The following is a 20163-nucleotide window of genomic DNA, read 5'->3' as shown; positions in this document are numbered from 1 at the left end:
ATTTTCTTGAGCGAAAAAAAATTTTTTTTCGACACAAGAAATTTCACTTATTCTAACAAAATTAATTCTCTTACTTTAAGAAATACGTATCTTGATCCAAGAAAATTTATTTAAGTCAAGAAAATCTTCTTGTTTTGAGAAAATTCAGCCTCTTGCTCCAAAAAATTTAGTTCTTGATAGAAGTTAATTTTCTTGTCTTGAGAAAATTTCTCTCTTGCTCCAAAAAATTAAATATAAAGATAAAAGTAAATTTTCATTAATATTTTTATTGAATAACATGTTTAATGGGAAGATCAAATAATATTGAATCATTTTTTTTCATTCAACATGTATAATTGCACGCTAAAATAATATAAAATGGTGAGAAATCAAGGTGAGAAAATTCTTTTCTCAGCCGAAGTAGGTGGCGCTATTTTCCTAAAGTATCTAAAAATCTTGATCAAATATAAAAATTTATTGTATCAAGTAATTATGATTTGAATTAAGAAAAAAAATTACTTTCACCAAGAATCGAATTTCAAGAAAAATTTTTACTTCAGCCAACACAACTCGGGTCTTCCTTCAGGCACCCGAAAATTTTCTTGAGCCAAAAATTTCGTTTTCTAGTCAAGAAATTTTACTTTCTGTGTTACTTTATACGCGAATATCTCGATACTGTATTTTCTTGAGCCAAGAATTTTGTTCTCCAGTCAAGAAATTTTTCTTTCTGTGTAGTCCTTAATTTACAAAAAATTACCTCGCATGACATTTTAATATACAAATTTTTTATATTTAGAGTCCGTAATAAATAAAATGAACCATATCCAATTAAATATACTAAAAACCTTGTCAACAATATTTCCTATTACTTTCTAGTTAATATTGACAAGTAACAAATTGTCAACAATAACCTTCAAATAAACACGAGGTTTCAGTCCTTACTTTTTAAAAGATACTAACTTTAAAAAACTTAGAATTAAAATTTTTTAAATCTTCAGATCATAATTGCAGTTGAATTTAAATGATAATTTTTGATAAAAAACAAATTAAAAATTGACAGCTAGTACATAAATATCCTAAAGATTGCATCAGTGAAATTCAAATCGCTAATTGCTAATTACATTAAAATAATGTCACATTTTTGTGTCTGTGCAATCCGAGGGTTATAATTACAAGCCCGGGAATCATCTAGCTGTAGGATAGAGCAAACTAGTGCCTATCATTATTAAGATGAGATTCACGGTACACCAGAGACATACTGTTGTGTAAACAACAGCACTATCTCATCACTACACCTGATGTATGTTCCGTGGTTTATATAGACAGCTAATGTACTTGAGATTAGTAATATTGGGACCTTTGGAGGATTCGCAGAACGTACAACATCCAACATAGATACCAGTTAATGTCTGGGAGATGGGAGATGGGATTTATCATCTAGCTTCACTGAGTTAATTTGTCATTAACTCAGATGTGCTATTATCAAAGAGTCTTCTATAAATTAAACATTACTCAAAACTCCGTTCACTTATGCTCCTGGGGCTCCTACTCTAGCTCCTCGGCATTCTGGTAATATTCTGTTATTTTAACATAAATACCTCCCGCGTTAGCGTTATCTCGAATATGTTTAGCCAGTCTTCTTCCTTCTACCTCCACCATCGGGTATATATTTAAAGGTGGGTTTTGTTTCTCAGGAAACTACGGTAACTTGATATAACCAGTTGGTACATACTCAATGAACGAGCCAACCACGATCGACACTTTACTCTTGTTACATTAGTTACTACTTTAGCACAATCTATTCTGGTTAGAGTTGACTCGGAACTCGGAACTGGCAACTGGGAACTAGGAACAAGGAAGGGAACTAACAACTCAGAACTACCAACTAAAGTACCGAGCAGCGATACACTGAATAAAGGAAACCGGTCTCTGTTTTGTTAAACTTTGACTTTATAATTTTGTTTAAATACTTGGTTATAGTGATAATGATAATGATGATGATAATGCATGATCAACTTTCATCAAAATAACACCCAGGTCTCTTTCTCTGTTTCAGGTAAGCTTCATTAAGAATCCCAATAAGCGAATTCCGGGTGCATTATTGCTGATAACATTCCCATGAAAGTATCAAGTATACATAAGGTAAGACTCGAAAAGTTATTCCAGACAGAAGTTCTGCTTCTGGTTTAATTTCCATGTGAAGGAACGGGTTGGGATCCAAATACTAATCTATTCACCAACCCATGGCTCATAGAGTTTCAAATTCTGCGGTTCCTCAAAGAGAAACTTTGGTTTTTCCAATGAAATTCTAAGGAACAAACACGTTCGTATTTAAGGTAGTTTGATCGTCGCATTCCGAAGTCAAATTAATAGATATTTTTTTTTTCTTTTTTCCAAGAGATCACTCGAAAAATAGTATAAAATATAAAATTTTTTCTAACCAGAATTTAATTGATTAAATTCAATTCATAATTATGGTTGAATAACTATAATAATATAACTATTAAAATATCAACTGACAAGTACTGGGCTGTCACAAAATAATAACAACTGTTATAGGTTATGTAAGGTCGGTACTTAAAACAGTTGCTCACGGTGTTCATTTATTGTTTAAATTTGCAAATATCACTTCAATATATTAAATCTGCTATAATTTACGTGAACTTTTAATGTATGTTTAATAACAATTTATTTTAATGCAAAAAAACTTTATGATTATATTTCAATTTCAAATTTGCCGCGCACCGAGAAGTCGCCATTTTTTCCCTAATAATGATGGGGGAGTAATGTCTCCGACAAACAACAAAGATAGAAACCAATTTTTGATATTAAAAAATTAATTAAATTAAAACTATGTGGGAAATCTTTATCAAATTTTGATAGAATATGTATGAAACATTGTTCTAGCTATTGGAAAGTTTTTTTTATTAGGTCAAGTTGGCCGATTTTTTATAAATCCTCCATTTCCGGAGTTATTCAACAAGGACACTCATAAGAGACCGTGTATTTTTCCAAAACTTTAATTAATTATATCTCTTAAACGGTGTGGTAAAAAAATCTGTTTTTTTTTTGTATAGATGTATTAAATCATAATCTTTCGAATGAATATGGGTGATACTCTGTAAGGATGTTTTTCTCTATCCCAGGCATTTTTTTTATTAGAAAAATTGTTATTTTGTTACTAAAAAAAATTTGTTACGAAAGTAAAAAAACATTTCTATTTGGAGCATTGAAAACTAAAATGAAATAAATTTCGGTTTTTTTGCTATAAATTCGTAAACCACTGAAATAACAGTCCCCTGGGCTGTCCCTTTCCCAAAATTAAAACTTTAAGATTAAATTTTAAGTTATTCGTCCATAATATATAATTTGGTCCATAATGTTTATGAACTTAATTAGTTAACTAACAATCTTCTTCAATAAAAAGTACCGAAAATTAATTTGTTTCATTAAATTCATTAAACCAAAGTTTGTCCCAGGCATTTTAAGAACAGTCCCCTGCCAGAAGTTCAAAGCCAAAAAAAAATCCAGCGTGTTATTTTACCTTTTGTAAGGTTTATAAGGATCTAACTAGCTTCAAGTTAATAACCATAGGGCTGTTAGCGCTTTATCGCCATTTTATTTAGTGTCAAAGCTCCGTTTGTGCTGGAAATATGTGTCTGGACCACTTCAAAACTCAGTCCCCTGGCAACTATTTTTATTTATAATTTATTCATAAAATTGGATCCATAAGTCTTAATATTATTCTAATTAATGTAAACATTCATTGAGAACTTGAAAAGTTGAATGCATTGAAATAGTTTGCTTGATTTTTCTCAATTTGATAAAAAAACAGTCCCCTGTCATGTTATATGGCAAAAGATGCACAAATATCGAAAAACAAAAATTAATTTGGCTGTTTATTTATTATGATTAAGCTGATAGTTTTGTAGTCCTTGTTAATTTTTTTTCTAATAAAATCAAAAATAATTTGGTCGGACAATTTTGTACAGATTTAAGACGTCCTTACAGAGAATCACCCATATAAAAAAATATAGGTTCAAGTTGAAGTCATTTGGAGCCCAAACTACCTTTAAGAGATAAAAAATTTTGTTTAATGAACTAAATTCTTTGGAAGGAAAAGGTTCTTCTCTTGTTAATGCAAGAATTTTGGATCTGGGTGTATTTTATAAAGAATCGAGATGAAGAGTACTTACCACCGGGCTCATGGATGCTCACGTTTCTTGGGTGGTAGTTGATAGTTGGTAGAATTCTGGAGAGTTGAGGCTTCCCGTACACAGGATACTGTATATAAGTATAAGTTGTTGGCTCAGAGCCTTACTAGAAACGGAAACTTATGCCAAAGTCGGTGCATTATTAATTTGTTTTTCGAGCAGGCTTGCAGCTCACTAAGTACCTCACTAGCATATTCCTAAATCATACAAATGCGATCCTTATATCAGGTTTTGCTGAAGCTAAAAGATCTTTTTTGTGAATCTTTTTTGGGTAGATTAATTGTAAATTCATAAGAATTAATAATAGTAACAAGCTTTGTGTGTTTCCAATATTGGTTTTTATTATTACTTTGGGTTTGAGGTGAATGTATTTTCATAAATGCTTCAATGAGAAAGAGATTTTAAAAGTAAAAGCTATTTATATGAATTTGAAAGAGCAAAGGAGCTGATGAAAGACATTGAAGGAGTAATCAATGAGCCAATGTGCAATTTTCGATTTCCCTTTACTACAGTCGGGGCGATAAGACCAAATGTCACCGTAAATGCTGGAAACCGTTAATGTCACTTTCAAGCATTGCTACAAAATGACTTTTACGACCCAGCTACACTCTCAAAACTATTTTCACCAACTAAACTGTCAACTCCGGTTCTATTGGAATTCTTTCCGATATTTTCCGCCGCTTACTGAGGACTCTTTGGGTAAATCATTAGCCTATCACAGTAATCCGCTTCAATAGAGAATGAGAGCCGTGAAAAAAATTTCTGCTGAAAATCAATGACAGATAAGGTCTTTAAAAAAGTCAAAAAAAGACATTTTTAATTTAGAACTTTATACTTTGATTTTAACTCTCTAGTAGTGAGAAAATTCAGCGACCATGCGCCACCTATCGGAATTTTTCAAAACTATTTTTATAAAAAAATTCTATATGCATATATCAGACCATATAAAGCCTAATTGATATATATGATCATATAAATAATAATGATCATATAAAATCATATTAAGTCATAAAAATTTTTTTCACAGATAACTAATCAAAATAGACTTTTTCCTGCTTTATCAAAAAGAGCGAAAAATCTTCTAAGGCCAAAAGTTCTAACAAAATTCACTATCTCTCGTTTCTAGAAGGTAAATTTATCAGATATAGTTATCAGTTATGGAACGAAGCTCGGGTTATTCAAAAAGCGTTGCTGTGTGAATCTTGTAGCGATTTACCGCTACAACAAAGTGTGGTTTGGTTCGGCTCGGGTTGGCTTTACTCAACGCGGTTTAGTTCCTAGCTCAGGTTTTCGTGTGTCATGTCGACATTGGGGCGTGTCGTTGGCACACGAGCGAGATAATGTCGCGTATACCGCAGAGTTTGCGCGCAGAGTTTTGTGTGAGATCGGTAAGTGTACATTGACGGGTAGTGCCCGATAAAAAAGGTCCTGGTATAGGTACAAGCAACATCAACGTATATTGGAACATCAACCGTTTATAGGCACCAAGTCTAGTACGGTCTTTACGGCCCGACATAAATGTATATAAATGTATATGTGTTTTGAGCTTATCGGGTTGAATGCATCCCATGAAAGCAGCTAGATTTCAAGGAGATTGGAATCCCTCATCGATTATGCGCTCGTTCCGTTTTCCGTTTTCCTTCGCTTCTATCATCCAGGATTTTGGAGAGGCCTTTTTTAACATCACATCACATCACATCACCATGAGCTTTTAAAAATCCTCCATCACCTTTTCGCTGCTATCAGCTTGGTTACGGGCAGGCTAAAACAATCTTTACAACTTTCCTTTAAATGCCCGTTTTTTTTTTTTTTTCGTAATTTAAAAATAAGCTTTTGCGGGTCTCAGTCTGTATGGGTGCGTTAATCGAATTAACCAAAGGGAGAGAAGGGGAGGGTCTGTCAAAGGAAGGCATTACTTTGATGTATGATGGACTTCTTGAAGAAAGTTTGCTGTGTGGAGCTCCGCGGGTTTTATGTATACTATGCGGGCTATTTGTAGATGTATAAAGATTTAAAACGCGGAAATTGTATCGGTGGGTTTCTGTTTAGAAACAGTCTACTTGCGAAAGAAAATGAAAACGAGCGACATTCTCCTTCCCACCGGTAAACTCGATCACGTAATCGCCTAACTCTTTTAATCGTTCACCTTTCAAAGGAAATTTTAAATTAAATTCGTTTGCCTAGTAATTATTTACCTTTTTTATTTTCTTTATTACTGAGTAATCGAAACTTTTAATGACGTCATAATCTTTGCGCTAGATTATTAATCCTTTATTAGTAACGTAATTATAGTTAATATTTTTTTAATTTGAAATTTATTTTTTAAAAAATTATTTTTCAATTCTTTAACAATTTTTAACACTTCTTGACTTAAAAATGTAAAATTATTTAAAAAAAAAAAATTAAATTCTCTTCTCGCCAAAAAATCGTGATTTCGATTCAAACATGATTTTCATAATTTAAACAAAAAAAATTATGTATAAAAAGCATATTGAAATAAATAATAATAACTACAGAACACGTCAAAAAAATTTTCTTATCGATTAAATAAGATTTCTCCGGAGAAACTCGTTTTTCTGGCGAATTAAGTGAATAAGAGCGTTGTATTCACAGGAGCACTAGGCTTGATAACACCACAACTTTGTCAAAAATCATTTTCACGATTTAATTTTTTTTTTGTTTTATTCCTTAGGGAGTTTGCCAAAACCCTTGTGAAAATTTCGTGTCAAAATAATTCCGTTTCAATACAGTTAATTTTTTTCGACTGTCAGCTCGGTGACTTTTTCTGCAATTTCGACAGTCATATATATTATTTTTCATAAAATAGGATTGAAATAACTAAACAAGCCGAAATTATACATATATGATGGTATAATTACTAACTGTTTTATCATCTGTTAAGATTTTTTTTTTAGCTCAGCCTATAGAGGAGATAACACCACTCGCGGGAAAATTCAAACAAAAAAAAGAATCAAAAAAGTATAGAAGTCTTTATGAAAAAGCTAACAAATCGTAATCTAAACATTCAATCTAAATAATTTGTGTATCAGATGAGCTCTTAAAGAGGTTCGAGCGAATTTAATGTAAAAAATAATTTCCAACTTTGAGCTTTAAAATTAATCATACGTATAAATAAATACGTCATTTATCTAATCCCAAAATTTTAAAAAGATTCAACATTTAGTTACTTAGATATTAAATTTTAAAAATCACATATTTTATCTCCTTATACACGGGCTCTTATGGCGGACAAACTTTTGTCGAGACTTTAATTATTTTTTTAAATATTAACCTCCCAACTTTAAAGGATAAAAAACTATACACATGAAACTTGGATTATTGCAAAATATAAAAACAATTTAATAATAATACATTACCGAGATAACTTTTGAAATATTTAAAGTCAAATTTTATGTTTGTAACTCGTTTATCGTCAGCCATTTATTCGAATAAAGATTTGACAACATCGCGTCAACAGCTGAGAAAAAAGAAAAGGATAGAAATATAGTTACAGAGAAAGAAATGTTTAACTCATACACTCATCCACGTCTCAGTTATAGGTATAATCAAGCGCCCTATTGCCAAATCTGTTTATTTATTCCGGCAAGAAATAAATACGAAAGTCATTTTATTACTTTACTTTATTAAATAAGTCAAAATTATAAATTATTAAATTGTTTAAATTATTTTAAATTAAAATAAAGAATTTTTACGAATATTGGGAAGACTAAAATTAAAAAAAAATTTTAACACTATTTTGACTTATTAGTTACGCTCGAACTTCCTTAAGGAGGTCCTTTCGCCATCAATGTTAAATAAAAAATATTAGATTATGCATAAAATTAAGTTTTATCTAATAGTTAGAGTCCTTATTTATCTAGTAGTGAAGTTTAATTTATTCTTCACCGTGGAAATTTTTGAAAAAAAAATTTCTAAAAATGTTAGTATTTTTTCCGAGTCTTATGAGAAAGTCAGACCTTAACAACTTTCTCGAATTATGGCATTAACCACCGATTAGATGGGGTAAAAAAAAAAAACTCAAAATAAGGTTTTCGAAATATTCAGGTTTTATTTTTTGCAATAAAATATATAGGTTGCCGTGGAATTTATGGAGAAATAAAAATTATAAAATTACAGAAAATTTTTAAGTAACCTACATTTAAATGGCGTCAGAACATTTGGCAACGTTGGGTAGCGCGCGAGCTTCAGACCATTCAATAAATTCAAACTAAACTTTAACGCACTTATGTTTTTCATTCATACTTATTAATTAATTTATTGTTAAAAAATTTTCATATTTCATAATTGAAAAATAAAACAATAATTAGAAAAAACTAGCATTCTTGCCATGAAACATTATAGAATGTTATAGTTTTATGACTAAACATTTTTAATGAATTTATTTATTTACACTGACTGCAAAAACTTAAACATGGTTAAGGTTATATTGTGCAAATGAAAATGTAAACAATCAAAATATAGCGTTGCCAAATTACGGACAGATTACTAACAGCTGATTTACAAGAGTCAAATTAATTTTTGTATTTAACTATTTTTTTTTTAATTTTCAAAATTTCAACGATTAATGCCTCATATACTATTTATTTTTTAATTTTAGGAATTTTTATGGGTTTTTTATTTTAATTTATTGAATATTGACTACTACAGTTGTTGTGAATCAACTGGGGCGAAAGGACTTCCTTAAGGGATGCACATTTGGATTTTCCAAACTTTTTTTTTTTATTTTTTAATAATATTTAAATGACTATAAATAAACTTAAAAACTAAAAATAGCAGAGGACTAAATTTTTCTGATAAATTAATCAGACATTCAGTAGAATAAAATCTTAAAGAGTTCTGAGTAAGTTAAAAAAAAAAAAGAATCCTATCAACCCCGACTTATCTCGCCCTGAAAAGTATAAAGCAGTAAGCGGGTAAGAAAGTAAAGTAATTAAAAAACATTTTGGAGATAAAAATGTGTTGAGAAGAGTAGATTTTATAGAGTCTTTTAGGAAAGTGAAGAAGTAAAGATGATAATAAATGTCTTGGTAAGAGACACGTTTCTCTTTTGTTGCACCCACGGGACTCAAATGAGTTTCTTTTCAAGTAAAGCTTCTTCTTCTTCTCGTATCCTTGCGCTCGGCAACTAGGGTGTTACCAAAGTAGATATATATATACTCCACTTCGCTATCCGTCCCATCATACTATCATACTATCATACTCTGCTAGCTACGTACACCGTCATGCTATATAATATATATTAGACTGTACAGTATATATAAATATAGCGCACTGGTGTATATTCTCTAACATCTGTCGAGTGTCCTACGAGAACTGTGAATCTCGCCGGCTATATATCTTATATTACACCACCCAGTGTGCAAGTAAGTGTATGCTACATTACGTACTCTCTCCATATATATATACCTATAACAAGTCCTTGCAACTGTACACATATATGTTATAGTGTAGGAGTGAAAAAATATTCCAACTGTAAAAAAATATTCCAACCCAGAGGAAAAAGTGCCCACGCTTTCAATTTCAAGATGACAGTTGAGAAACTTTATAAGTATCTATGTTACCATATATATACCTGATATGATGTATCTGATCTACCCTCGACTCTTCGCGGAGATACAAGTACAACCACCAGCTGCGAGAATCCATCCCCGAAGTATATATATCTGTATAGAAAATTTTCGAAGCTCTTCTCTCTTCACTCGCCAATTGTATTTTCAACTCAACTATTCAATAATGTGTGTTCCATATGTCTGGCTTCTATTGATTTTTATTTCCGCGCTTAATACAATACTCGGTGCATCGGTTTTTTTATATTTTTCAATATAAATCCAATATTTATATTGATACAATATTTCCAAATAATATTCTCACGAAGTTTAAATGACGGTGAATTATGCTCGGGCTTCAATTGGCTTATTGAGTACTTACCGGCATGATAATTGTCATATTTTTGGGATTATATTAGTCAATATTCATGTCACTTGAAAATTTTTTACGATAAAAAAATTATCAGTCAATTTTACATGAAATTATTTTAATCACTATTTTTATAAAAATATATTTTTAGTGATTTAATAAAAATAGAATATTGTGAAAAAATAAAATTTTTAATAATTGTATTTTATTCTAAATTGCGTTATAATTTTTTTAAAAACTAAAGATTTTTTTTTTTAATTAGAAATAAAAATACAAAAATTATTTTGGCAAACAATTTTAGGAAAACAAATAAAAATTTAATTAAAATTTAAAAAAATATCTAGAATTTAAAAATATATCTGAAATAAAAATAAAATAATAAAAATAAAAAATATCTAAAATTAAAAAAAAAAAATTTTTTTAATTTAAAAAAATATCTAGATAAATAACTAAAAATTATCTATATTATTAAGAGAATAAGCAAAATTTTGTGGCCAGTACATTTAGATGATAAAATGGGTTTTTATGATTAAATTTGGTACCGTTGGAAAAGTCGAGACCTGAAGTTGTGTCTTTTCATATCATTCTCACCAATAGTCAATTTATGATGCATAATTGAGAAATGACCTTATATCTTGTGAACTATTGACATTTTTACAGATATAAGCTCATCCCGATGTTACATTCATCAAGACCTTTCATTTGAGCACCCACATCAATTTTTCATATATTTTATATATTTAAATATTTCACAAGTGCTATATATATATATATATATATATATATATATATATATATATATATATATATATATATATATATGAAATATAAAAAAAATGCAATATGGGTACTTAAATGAAAGGTCTCGATGAGTGTAACATTGAAATGAGTTTCTATCTTAAAAAATGTCAATAATTAAGAAATGACATTGTATCTTGTCAAATAATGATATTTTTAAGGATATAAGCTCATCCCGATATTACACTCATCAAAGCCTTTCATTTGAGTACCCACATCAATTTTTCATATATTTTATATATTTATATGTATTATATATATGCATATATAAAAAATATATCAAAATGCATGTGGGTACTCAAACGAAAGCTTTTGATGAGTGTAACATCGGGATGAGCTTATATCATTAAAAACGTCAATATTAAAAAAAGTACAGTGCAATTTAACAAAATTCATTATTTAATAAAGCAAAATTTTATTTATTTATAATTCACAAGTCACGTCAGTCATATAATGACTGCAAGATTGCTAGTATTAATTATTCCTAAAAGTCAACTAAAAAAAAGAAAAAAATAATGTTCTCCATAAAAAATTCAATAAAAATAACCTTATAAAATTAAGAGAAAATGATAAAATTTTCCGAGAGTAAATTAAAAATTAACAAGCACTTTAACCGATAAAATGAAATGAATAATTGATTGTTAAAAAGTGTTTATTGGTGTATTATTTAAAAGTCGGTATCCCGTTCGCGGGTCACTGTAATAAATCATCTGGCTAATAAAAAACTACTGACATTTTTTATTAATTAACAGTTGATTACGTCGATTAATTGACGGCCGTGAAATAAATTAAAAATAAAATAGGAACCAAGTACAGACAAATGGTAAAAAATTTTTTTATTCACGAGGAATAAAACGGAAATACGAATGTGTTATATACTGTGGGGCGAATGTTGAGCGTGCGTTTAGCCACGAGTTGAGTAGAGTCTGGTCGTGATATAATGGAAATCGTTTTATCCTAGCAAGGCTCTTATTCTGTATCTGGGAGCACAATGATGTCAATGGTACAACTCCGTTCATGTCCGTAACAAAATTGTAAGCTCTTCTATATAAATTTATGTATGTATGTAAAAGTCTTGTATATAGATATATGTCTTTATATATTTATATGGGAGAGAAAGATGGAAATGTGAGAATGAAAGGGGAGAGATAACCTAACCCAAGCCCGAGACAGCTCTACGTGACTCGACGTCTTCGTCGGGTCGGCACTACGTCTTCTCTACTGACAAGTGAACGCTTGAAACGACTATCACTCTCAATATTTCGACAGATCTCCGTAAGGTGAACGTTGTGGAGCTCAGACTTTCCCTTCAATCTCTTTCTCCTTTATATATATCATATACATCATCATCATATATATACGTTTTATATATATAATGTTTCTTAGCTAAACTATCGCGAGTATTTACATTTAAATAATCAAGAGCTTCGGCTCTATTCTATCGCTACAACTTCAGTGGTGAACCTTCTTGTTTGATGAAATTTATGCAGAGTGTAACAAAATTTTTGAAAACCTTTACGGATTTTACTTCATACTTCGCGAAAGGATGTGTAAATTGGATGTTGTTCTACAGAAATTTAGTCTTCTACAATTTTAGTTCTAGGCGAAATTGTTAAAAGCTTCGGAGTTTTGAGGTTACAGCCTCAAAAATATCCATGTATACACGGAAAAAAGTAAACTGTAATAAATAATAGTCGATTTATAATAAGTAATGATCAACTTCTAAAAATTACCATTTCAAACAGTAAAATCGTGATTTTACTATTCACTTTATAATATTTACCATTTAAACGTTACAATTTACTCTTTACATGGAACAAAATACTGTTTCAAACAGTAATTTTCGCTATGTAAATGTCTAAAATGTTAAAGTATAATAATTAACAATTCAGACTTTGATATTTATCATTTCTTACCTAAAAACAACGTCAATATTTACAAAGTAAAATGGTAAATTTTAAACGCAACGCTAAAAATCAAACTGTAATTATTGACTTGCTTGGACTGGTAAAATGTATATTTTAAAAGTATAATTTTTACTGTTTCAAATGTTAAATTCTCCCAGAGTGAGACCCCCTTCTCTTTCATCTGAGTTCCCCTTCTCCTCATAATATGGACTATATATTAAAATGGCAATTTTTACTGTTTGAAACTGTAATTTTTTAAGATGAAAGAGTCGTTATTTACTATAGTGACAGCTACTAATCACTTATTTTGGATATTAAATTATAAATTGTGGCTTTTATACTTTCTACATTAAGTTCTGGAATATTTATATTTTTGCCACCCCGATGTCCGCTTTACTGTTTGAAACTATAAAAATTAACCGGAATCCGAGTAAATATTACAGTTTACTTTTTTCCGTGTATCGACCGATTGGTTAGGTCTTGAACACGGATTTGATATTTTTTGGTGCTGGTATGAAGAGAAATTCAAAGAACCGAAAAATGCAATAAACCCGATTTCGAAAAAAATATGACTTATGGGGTTTCTCAAATAAACGATTCATTTAAGGTAGTTTGATCGTCGCATTCCGAGGTCAAATTAGTAGATATTTTTTTTTTCTTTTTTGCAAGAGATCACTCGAAAAATAGCATAAAATATAAAATTATTTCTAATCAGAATTAAATTGATTAAATTCAATTCATAATTATGGTCAAATAATTATAATAATATAACTATTAAAATATCAACTGACAAGTACTGGGCTGTCACAAAGCAATATCAACTGTTATAGGTTATGTAAGGTCGGTACTTAAAACAGTTGCTCACGGTGTTCATTTATTGTTTAAATTTGCAAATATCACTTCAATATATTAAATCTGCTATAATTTACGTGAACTTTTAATGTATGTTTAATAAAAATTTATTTTAATACAAAAAAACTTTATGATTATATTTTAATTTCAAATTTCCCGCGCACCGAGAAGTCGCCATTTTTTCCCTCATAAAGATAGGGGAGTAATGTCTCCGACAAACAACAAAGATAGAAAACAATTTTTGATATTAAAAAATTACACAATTAACTTTTTTTTTTTTTTAATGAATGAGCGTTATGAGGCGTGCACTTTTGGATTTTCCAAACTTTTTTAATTTCAAATTATTTAATTATTTATTAATGTAATTTTCTCAAAAAATATAAATTAAATAAATAATTTTCTAAAATCGGTATAGTTTATAAATTTTAAGTTTAATTTTTACTTCATAAAAAATTTATTAAAATCTTACTTTCCATAAAAATAAATTGGATCTCCTAAAACTAAATTTTATCGAAAAGCATAATCGTAAAAAAAAAAAATTTAATTTACTTCGTGACAAAGATACTCACATAATATATAATACATAAAGCATAATTATTAAAAAAAGAACTGTTGTAGGAGAAAATAAATGATACAAGTCAATTTTCTTTACAATCTAAATATACATTAGATATGTAACTTTAAAAGTGATATAAGAGAGTAATTTACGAGGGAATTACCAGAAATCCGCGGATTTACTTTTACAGTTTATGATCATACTCTTCGTACTCGTGCGCTACTATACCCGCTCTTGTGCATAACTCTGGCCTACTCTACTCTCAGTCGTCGACTTCGTCTTCGTCTATTGCAGTGTTTTGTAGTATATATACTACACATATACTTCTCTGCACTGTAGCAAATCGTATGTATGTGTGGTAAGTGGTGGTGGTGGTGCTAATAGTAGTAGAGGAGATTTGCCACGAGATAAGCTCGCGTAACGCCTTCTCACATTGTGTTTAAGATTTATTAATAGTGCTACTTGTAATCAAGTATGTTGGTGCACGACGCGCAATAAATACGTAAACTGAAGCTAAATACCGGACTAAGATAAAACACGTGTTCGATAAATTATTGTATTTTATTTATTATTTATCATTTGTTCTTTCGTGAGCAATTACTCGGAGTAATTTATGTCATTTTTCTCGAACATCCAGATTTATTATTATTCTTATTATTATCATTATTATTATGATTATCGAGACATTCATCCGTTAACGTTAACGTTTAGATTGTTAAACTTTCGAATGGGTTTACGACTGTTCCAACAGGTGTCCGGTGCAGAAGCTCCGCAGTCGCAGTTGGAGACCTAGTCGTCAAGCTATTACGCTTGAGAAACCACCAGTTTACTTAGCGGAATTGTTTTCGCTTGCTTAACTCTATCGACAAATGTGTGTACATCATTTATCAACAAATATTGTCTTATATTGTATATATTTTACCATTTTATTTTGAATTTTAATTTAAAAAATATTACACTTTTATAATAAATAACAACCTTGCAGTCCCTATGTGACTGCCGTGACTTGTAAATGATAAATAAATAAAATTTTGCTTTATTAAATAATGACTTTTAGTGAATTGCGCTGTACTTTTTTAACTATTGACGTTTTTAAAGATATAAGCTCATCCTGATGTTACACTCATCAAAAGCTTTCAATTAAGTACCCACATGCATTTTGATATTATATATATATAATATTTATAAATATATATGAAAAATTGATGTGGGTACTCAAATGAAAAGTCTTGATGAGTGTAACATCGAGATGAGCTTATATCTTTAAAAATGTCAATAGTTAACAAGACATTTATTAAAATGCCTTGTACTTTCTTAACAATTGACATTTTTAAAGAAATAAGCTCATCCCGATGTTACAATCACCCAGACCTTTCATTTGAATACCCACATGCATTTTTGATATATTTTTCATATATACATATATATATATATATATATATATATATATATATATATATATATATATATATAATAGATATAAATATATGAAAAATTGATGTGGGTACTCAAATGAAAAATCTCAATGAATGTAACATCGAGGTGAGCTTATATCTTCAAAAATGTCAAAAGGTCAAAAGATATTTGTTAAAATGCCCTGTACTTTCTTAACAATTGATATTTTTAAAGATATAAGCTCATCCCGATGTTACACTCATCAAGACCTTTCATTCGAGTACCCACATGCATTTTGATATATTTTTCATATATACATATAGATTTATATATATATATAATACATATAAATATATGAAAAAATGATGTGGGTATTCAAATGAAAGGTCTTGATGAGTGTAATATCGTGATGAGCTTATATATTTAAAAATGTCAATGGTTTACGAGATACAAGGTCATTTCTTAATTATGAATCTAGAGATAAAGCATTTTCGAATGCAGCCTGAATACTTATCATCATAAATTGACTATTGGTGAGAATTATATGAAACCATGGGAAGCCTCAGCTCCAGTTCAAAACTTTTCCAACGATACCAAATTTAACCATAAAAACCCATTTTATCATATAAATACACTAGCCACAAAATTTTGCTTATTCTTTTTATAATATAGATAATAATAATAAGTTTTATAAATATATCAATAATACGCGCAGCATGATATTATATATAAATCAAATTATATTTGTATAGACATATATAAATCAGATATAAAAAAAATCAATAAATCATTGACATTTCAACCCCTATTATCTTTTATCAAGCAATAATTTAATATCCCTTTACTTCCGTCAATAATTAACAAAATTTAATTTTCACAGTAGAAATATATATATAACAATTGATTTATAACGGAACACGGAAAAAAAAATTTCGTTCTGGTAACGTAACTGTAGAGTTACCACAACTATACACAGTTTACTGTTCGTTGTAGAGTTACAGTAACAAAATGTTATTTAGTTCTGATAAATCAATGTTGTTGAGCTATCAGAGCTCTACGGGATTGTTCTCAGAGCCAAACGGTATAGTTGGGAGCGCTCTACGTTGCACAGTAGTAGAGTGCGCTGACATATTTCATAACCTTCTAAAATGCCAAACATAATTATTTTGTTACTAATCTACATTATTAAAAATATATGAGGACAATTGAGTTCCCAATTTATTTATTTAAGGAAATAGGTTTTTTTTTTTTTTTTTGTCAAATTGAATTTCGTTAGAACAGTTTTGTATTTATGGTTTTTCAAGGTTCATTTGTAGTGACTATTAATTTAATTTATTAGTTGAATATATTGTGATAAGTGATAAGTTATCGGAATACATTAAAAAGACCCAATTTAACACAAAATAAAATTTGTTGTCGTTTATTTATCTTTTCTCGTGCATATACGGTAATGGTTTTATGTCCAATATCTATTGATATAATTAAGAAAATAAGATAATTTTGTGACGACCATATTTTTATTTTACAAATAATTTTTATTTGTAATATAAGTTCTATTATTATTTTATTTCTATTAAGGTAAAAGCCCCAATATATGATCATGTACCAGTATATGATCACTCCATGTATTTGTATACCTATATTTGTGAATATAGATATACAAATACATGGAGTGATCATATACTGGTACGTGATCATCTATTGGGGCTTTTACCTTATAATACTATTCTTATTTGTCATATACAATTATTGTTGGCAATATAAATTCATTCTGCCGCATGTATTTATTAAATTATCAATGCTAAATCGTAAAAAAAAATTACTAAACAGACTTCCGAAAATTTGTTATAGTCTCAGAACGATCCTGTAGAGTTGTGAGAGGTAAATAACGTTTAGCTCTCAGAGCTCAATGACGTAGAGTTGCAGGAGCCAAACGGTATTGTTACCATAAGAATACGTTAACCTACTGGAACTTTTTACAACTAACTAACTACTATAGAGTTCCTATAGCAAAATGTTTTTCTCCGTGAAGCAATCAATTATTTACATTGATAATTTATCGAAACCCTCATCATCGTTATCGGGAGAATTAATTCAGTCATTCAACCTTAGGCCTCTTGAAAACCCAAAAATACAAACGTACTATAAATTTATAGCAATCTGTCAATTACACTGAGAAAAAAAAAATACTTTTATTAAAATACTTAAATTATACTTTTATTTAAGAAAATTTTCTTGATACAAGAATTTATGTTCTTGAAAATTTTCAAGAATATATATTCTTAGCTCAAGAAATTGTTAAATTGATTGAAATAATTTTTACTTAATTTAAATGAAGCTATTCTTTTGTTTATCTATTATCCAAAGATAAATATTGATGTTCTTCTCTTCAGAAATTAATAATTAATAACAATATAATATTTGATCGTCAGCGAGTTTCTTGAGCCAAGAAAATGTTAATTGAGCAAAAGTATTTTTTTTTCTCAGTGTACCCAAAAAAAAAAAATTTTCTTTTAAATTCCAATATGAAGTAATTAGTATTGTACTTCAAAAGTAAAAACTTGAAATTTTAAATGATTGGTCGAGAAATCAGAGAGAACGTCTAGCCGGTATCGAACCTCAAAGGCTTTTCTTCAAAGTAAAATAAGAGTAGTGTACAAGTGCCGAGTATAAGAAAGGTCGAATAAGAGGAACCTCGCGGAGATAGAGACAAGATAGAAGATATTGAGGGTCAGGAATTCGAAATTACTTGTATTGGGCTTAGAGGATAGGAAGTGTGCAGCTGGTCCTTAGGGATTGCCCAGCTGTTCGCAGTACCTATACAAGGGAATAGAAGGAATGAGCTTGGGTATAGACCCGAGGATCCTCGTGCACGTCCTTTGGGTCGTGAGAAAGGACCTCGGGACTACCAACCAGCAACTACCTACGTACGAGGACCTAAGACGACTTTGATGCATTTTCAGCTATCTGCTCGCTCAACCATTCCGTCATTATAGGATCAGACTTTAAAGTCTTTGCTCTAGTTATATCGTTATTCTCGATAGATATAACATCTATTTTTATCAAAGTTTATTCCAAGTCTCATATTAAATTTATAACTTTTTTTTATAAGTTATTATTTTTGGTAAATAATAGATTAGTTACTTTATTTATTATTCACTCACTTGTTGCTATTTTTTTATGTCTGGAAACTTACTTTTTATATTAATTAATTTATCATAAATTTTTAGACTGATATAAAATCACGTAAATTATTAATATTATCAAATTAATTATTTTTGTATTTATTTTTAATATTTTAATATTAATATATATTTTTAATACTTTTATTTTTAATATTTAGAGCCGTTAAAATTTTATATAATATTTAAGATTATTTTATTCTTAATTTTATTGACCAGAAGATTTTATTTTTATTTATCAGTCAAAATTTTGAGTTGGTAATACAAACAAGAATCGATTGCAACAATAATATGTTTGTAATAATGTTTTATATTTATGTTGCTGACTAATATACTCTTTGAAGAGTTTTTCTTTTAGAATTCTGACGTAAGCCACTTTTATTTGGAAAAAGGATTTCTTTAGAGTCTAACCAAGTCCTCAAAGGTGTATTTTCCAGATGCTAGATAAGATTTTTGAAATTCTAAAGCCTGAATAAATACATTTATTACCTCGCTAGTAAATTTTGTGAGGGAAATTTAAAGTTTTTCGGGAAAAATTCTTTAATAAAAAATTATGAAAGCTGTAAAAATATTTGAGTAAATTTTTTTTTTAATTTGACTTTAAAAAAAAATTTGAACTTATGATTGAATTTAAAAGAAAATGAAATTTTCTATTCATACTAAAAAAAAGCAAAATAAAAATTTTTTAATATATTTTATAATAATTATAAAAAAATTTTATTTTTATTTTAAAATTTAATTCTCACTAATAAAATTTTTAAATTATTTGAAAAAGTTTAAAAAAAAATTTAAACTTATAATTGAAATTAAAAAAAATAAAATTTTCAGAGGCGCGCAGTAGCCCTATCGGATCCGGCCCTTGCTTACCAAAGCATTGGACCGGGTTCGAGTCCGGCGCACACCAATGAATATTTTCAATATTTAAGTGTATTATTCTGCTCAGCCCAAAAAATAAAACGAGTTCCAATCTCAAAAGTTTACCCCCTAACGTAGTCGCTCATGACCTTAGTAGTTTATGCGACTATAAACAAATTAAAAAAAAAAAAAAAAATTTCAATTCATACTATAGAAAGGCAAAATAAAAATTTTTTAATATATTTTATAAAAAAATTTTATTTTTATTTTAAAATTTAATCCTCACTAATAAAATTTTTAAATCATTTGAAAAAGTTTAAAAAAAAATTTGAACTTATAATTGAAATTAAAAAAAAAAATGAAATTTTCAATTCATACTATAAAAAAGCAAAATAAAAATTTTTTAATATATTTTATAAAAAAATTTTATTTTTATTTTAAAATTTAATCCTCACTAATAAAATTTTTAAAACATTTGAAAAAGTAAA

At 28.8% G+C, this 20163-nt stretch overlaps 1 protein-coding gene across 2 annotated transcripts in view; it reads left to right on the top strand.

Annotated features, from left to right (window-relative positions):
- LOC123272952 (protein gustavus) overlaps positions 1-20163 on the top strand; it is a 156044-nt gene that overhangs the window by 44308 nt on the left and 91573 nt on the right. The gene's annotated exons all lie outside the window — the stretch shown is intronic.

Source organism: Cotesia glomerata, linkage group LG10 (assembly GCF_020080835.1).
Source record: "Cotesia glomerata isolate CgM1 linkage group LG10, MPM_Cglom_v2.3, whole genome shotgun sequence".
In the NCBI taxonomy this organism is placed as follows: Eukaryota; Metazoa; Arthropoda; class Insecta; order Hymenoptera; family Braconidae; genus Cotesia; species Cotesia glomerata.
This window is presented reverse-complemented; position numbering and strand designations above follow the sequence as displayed.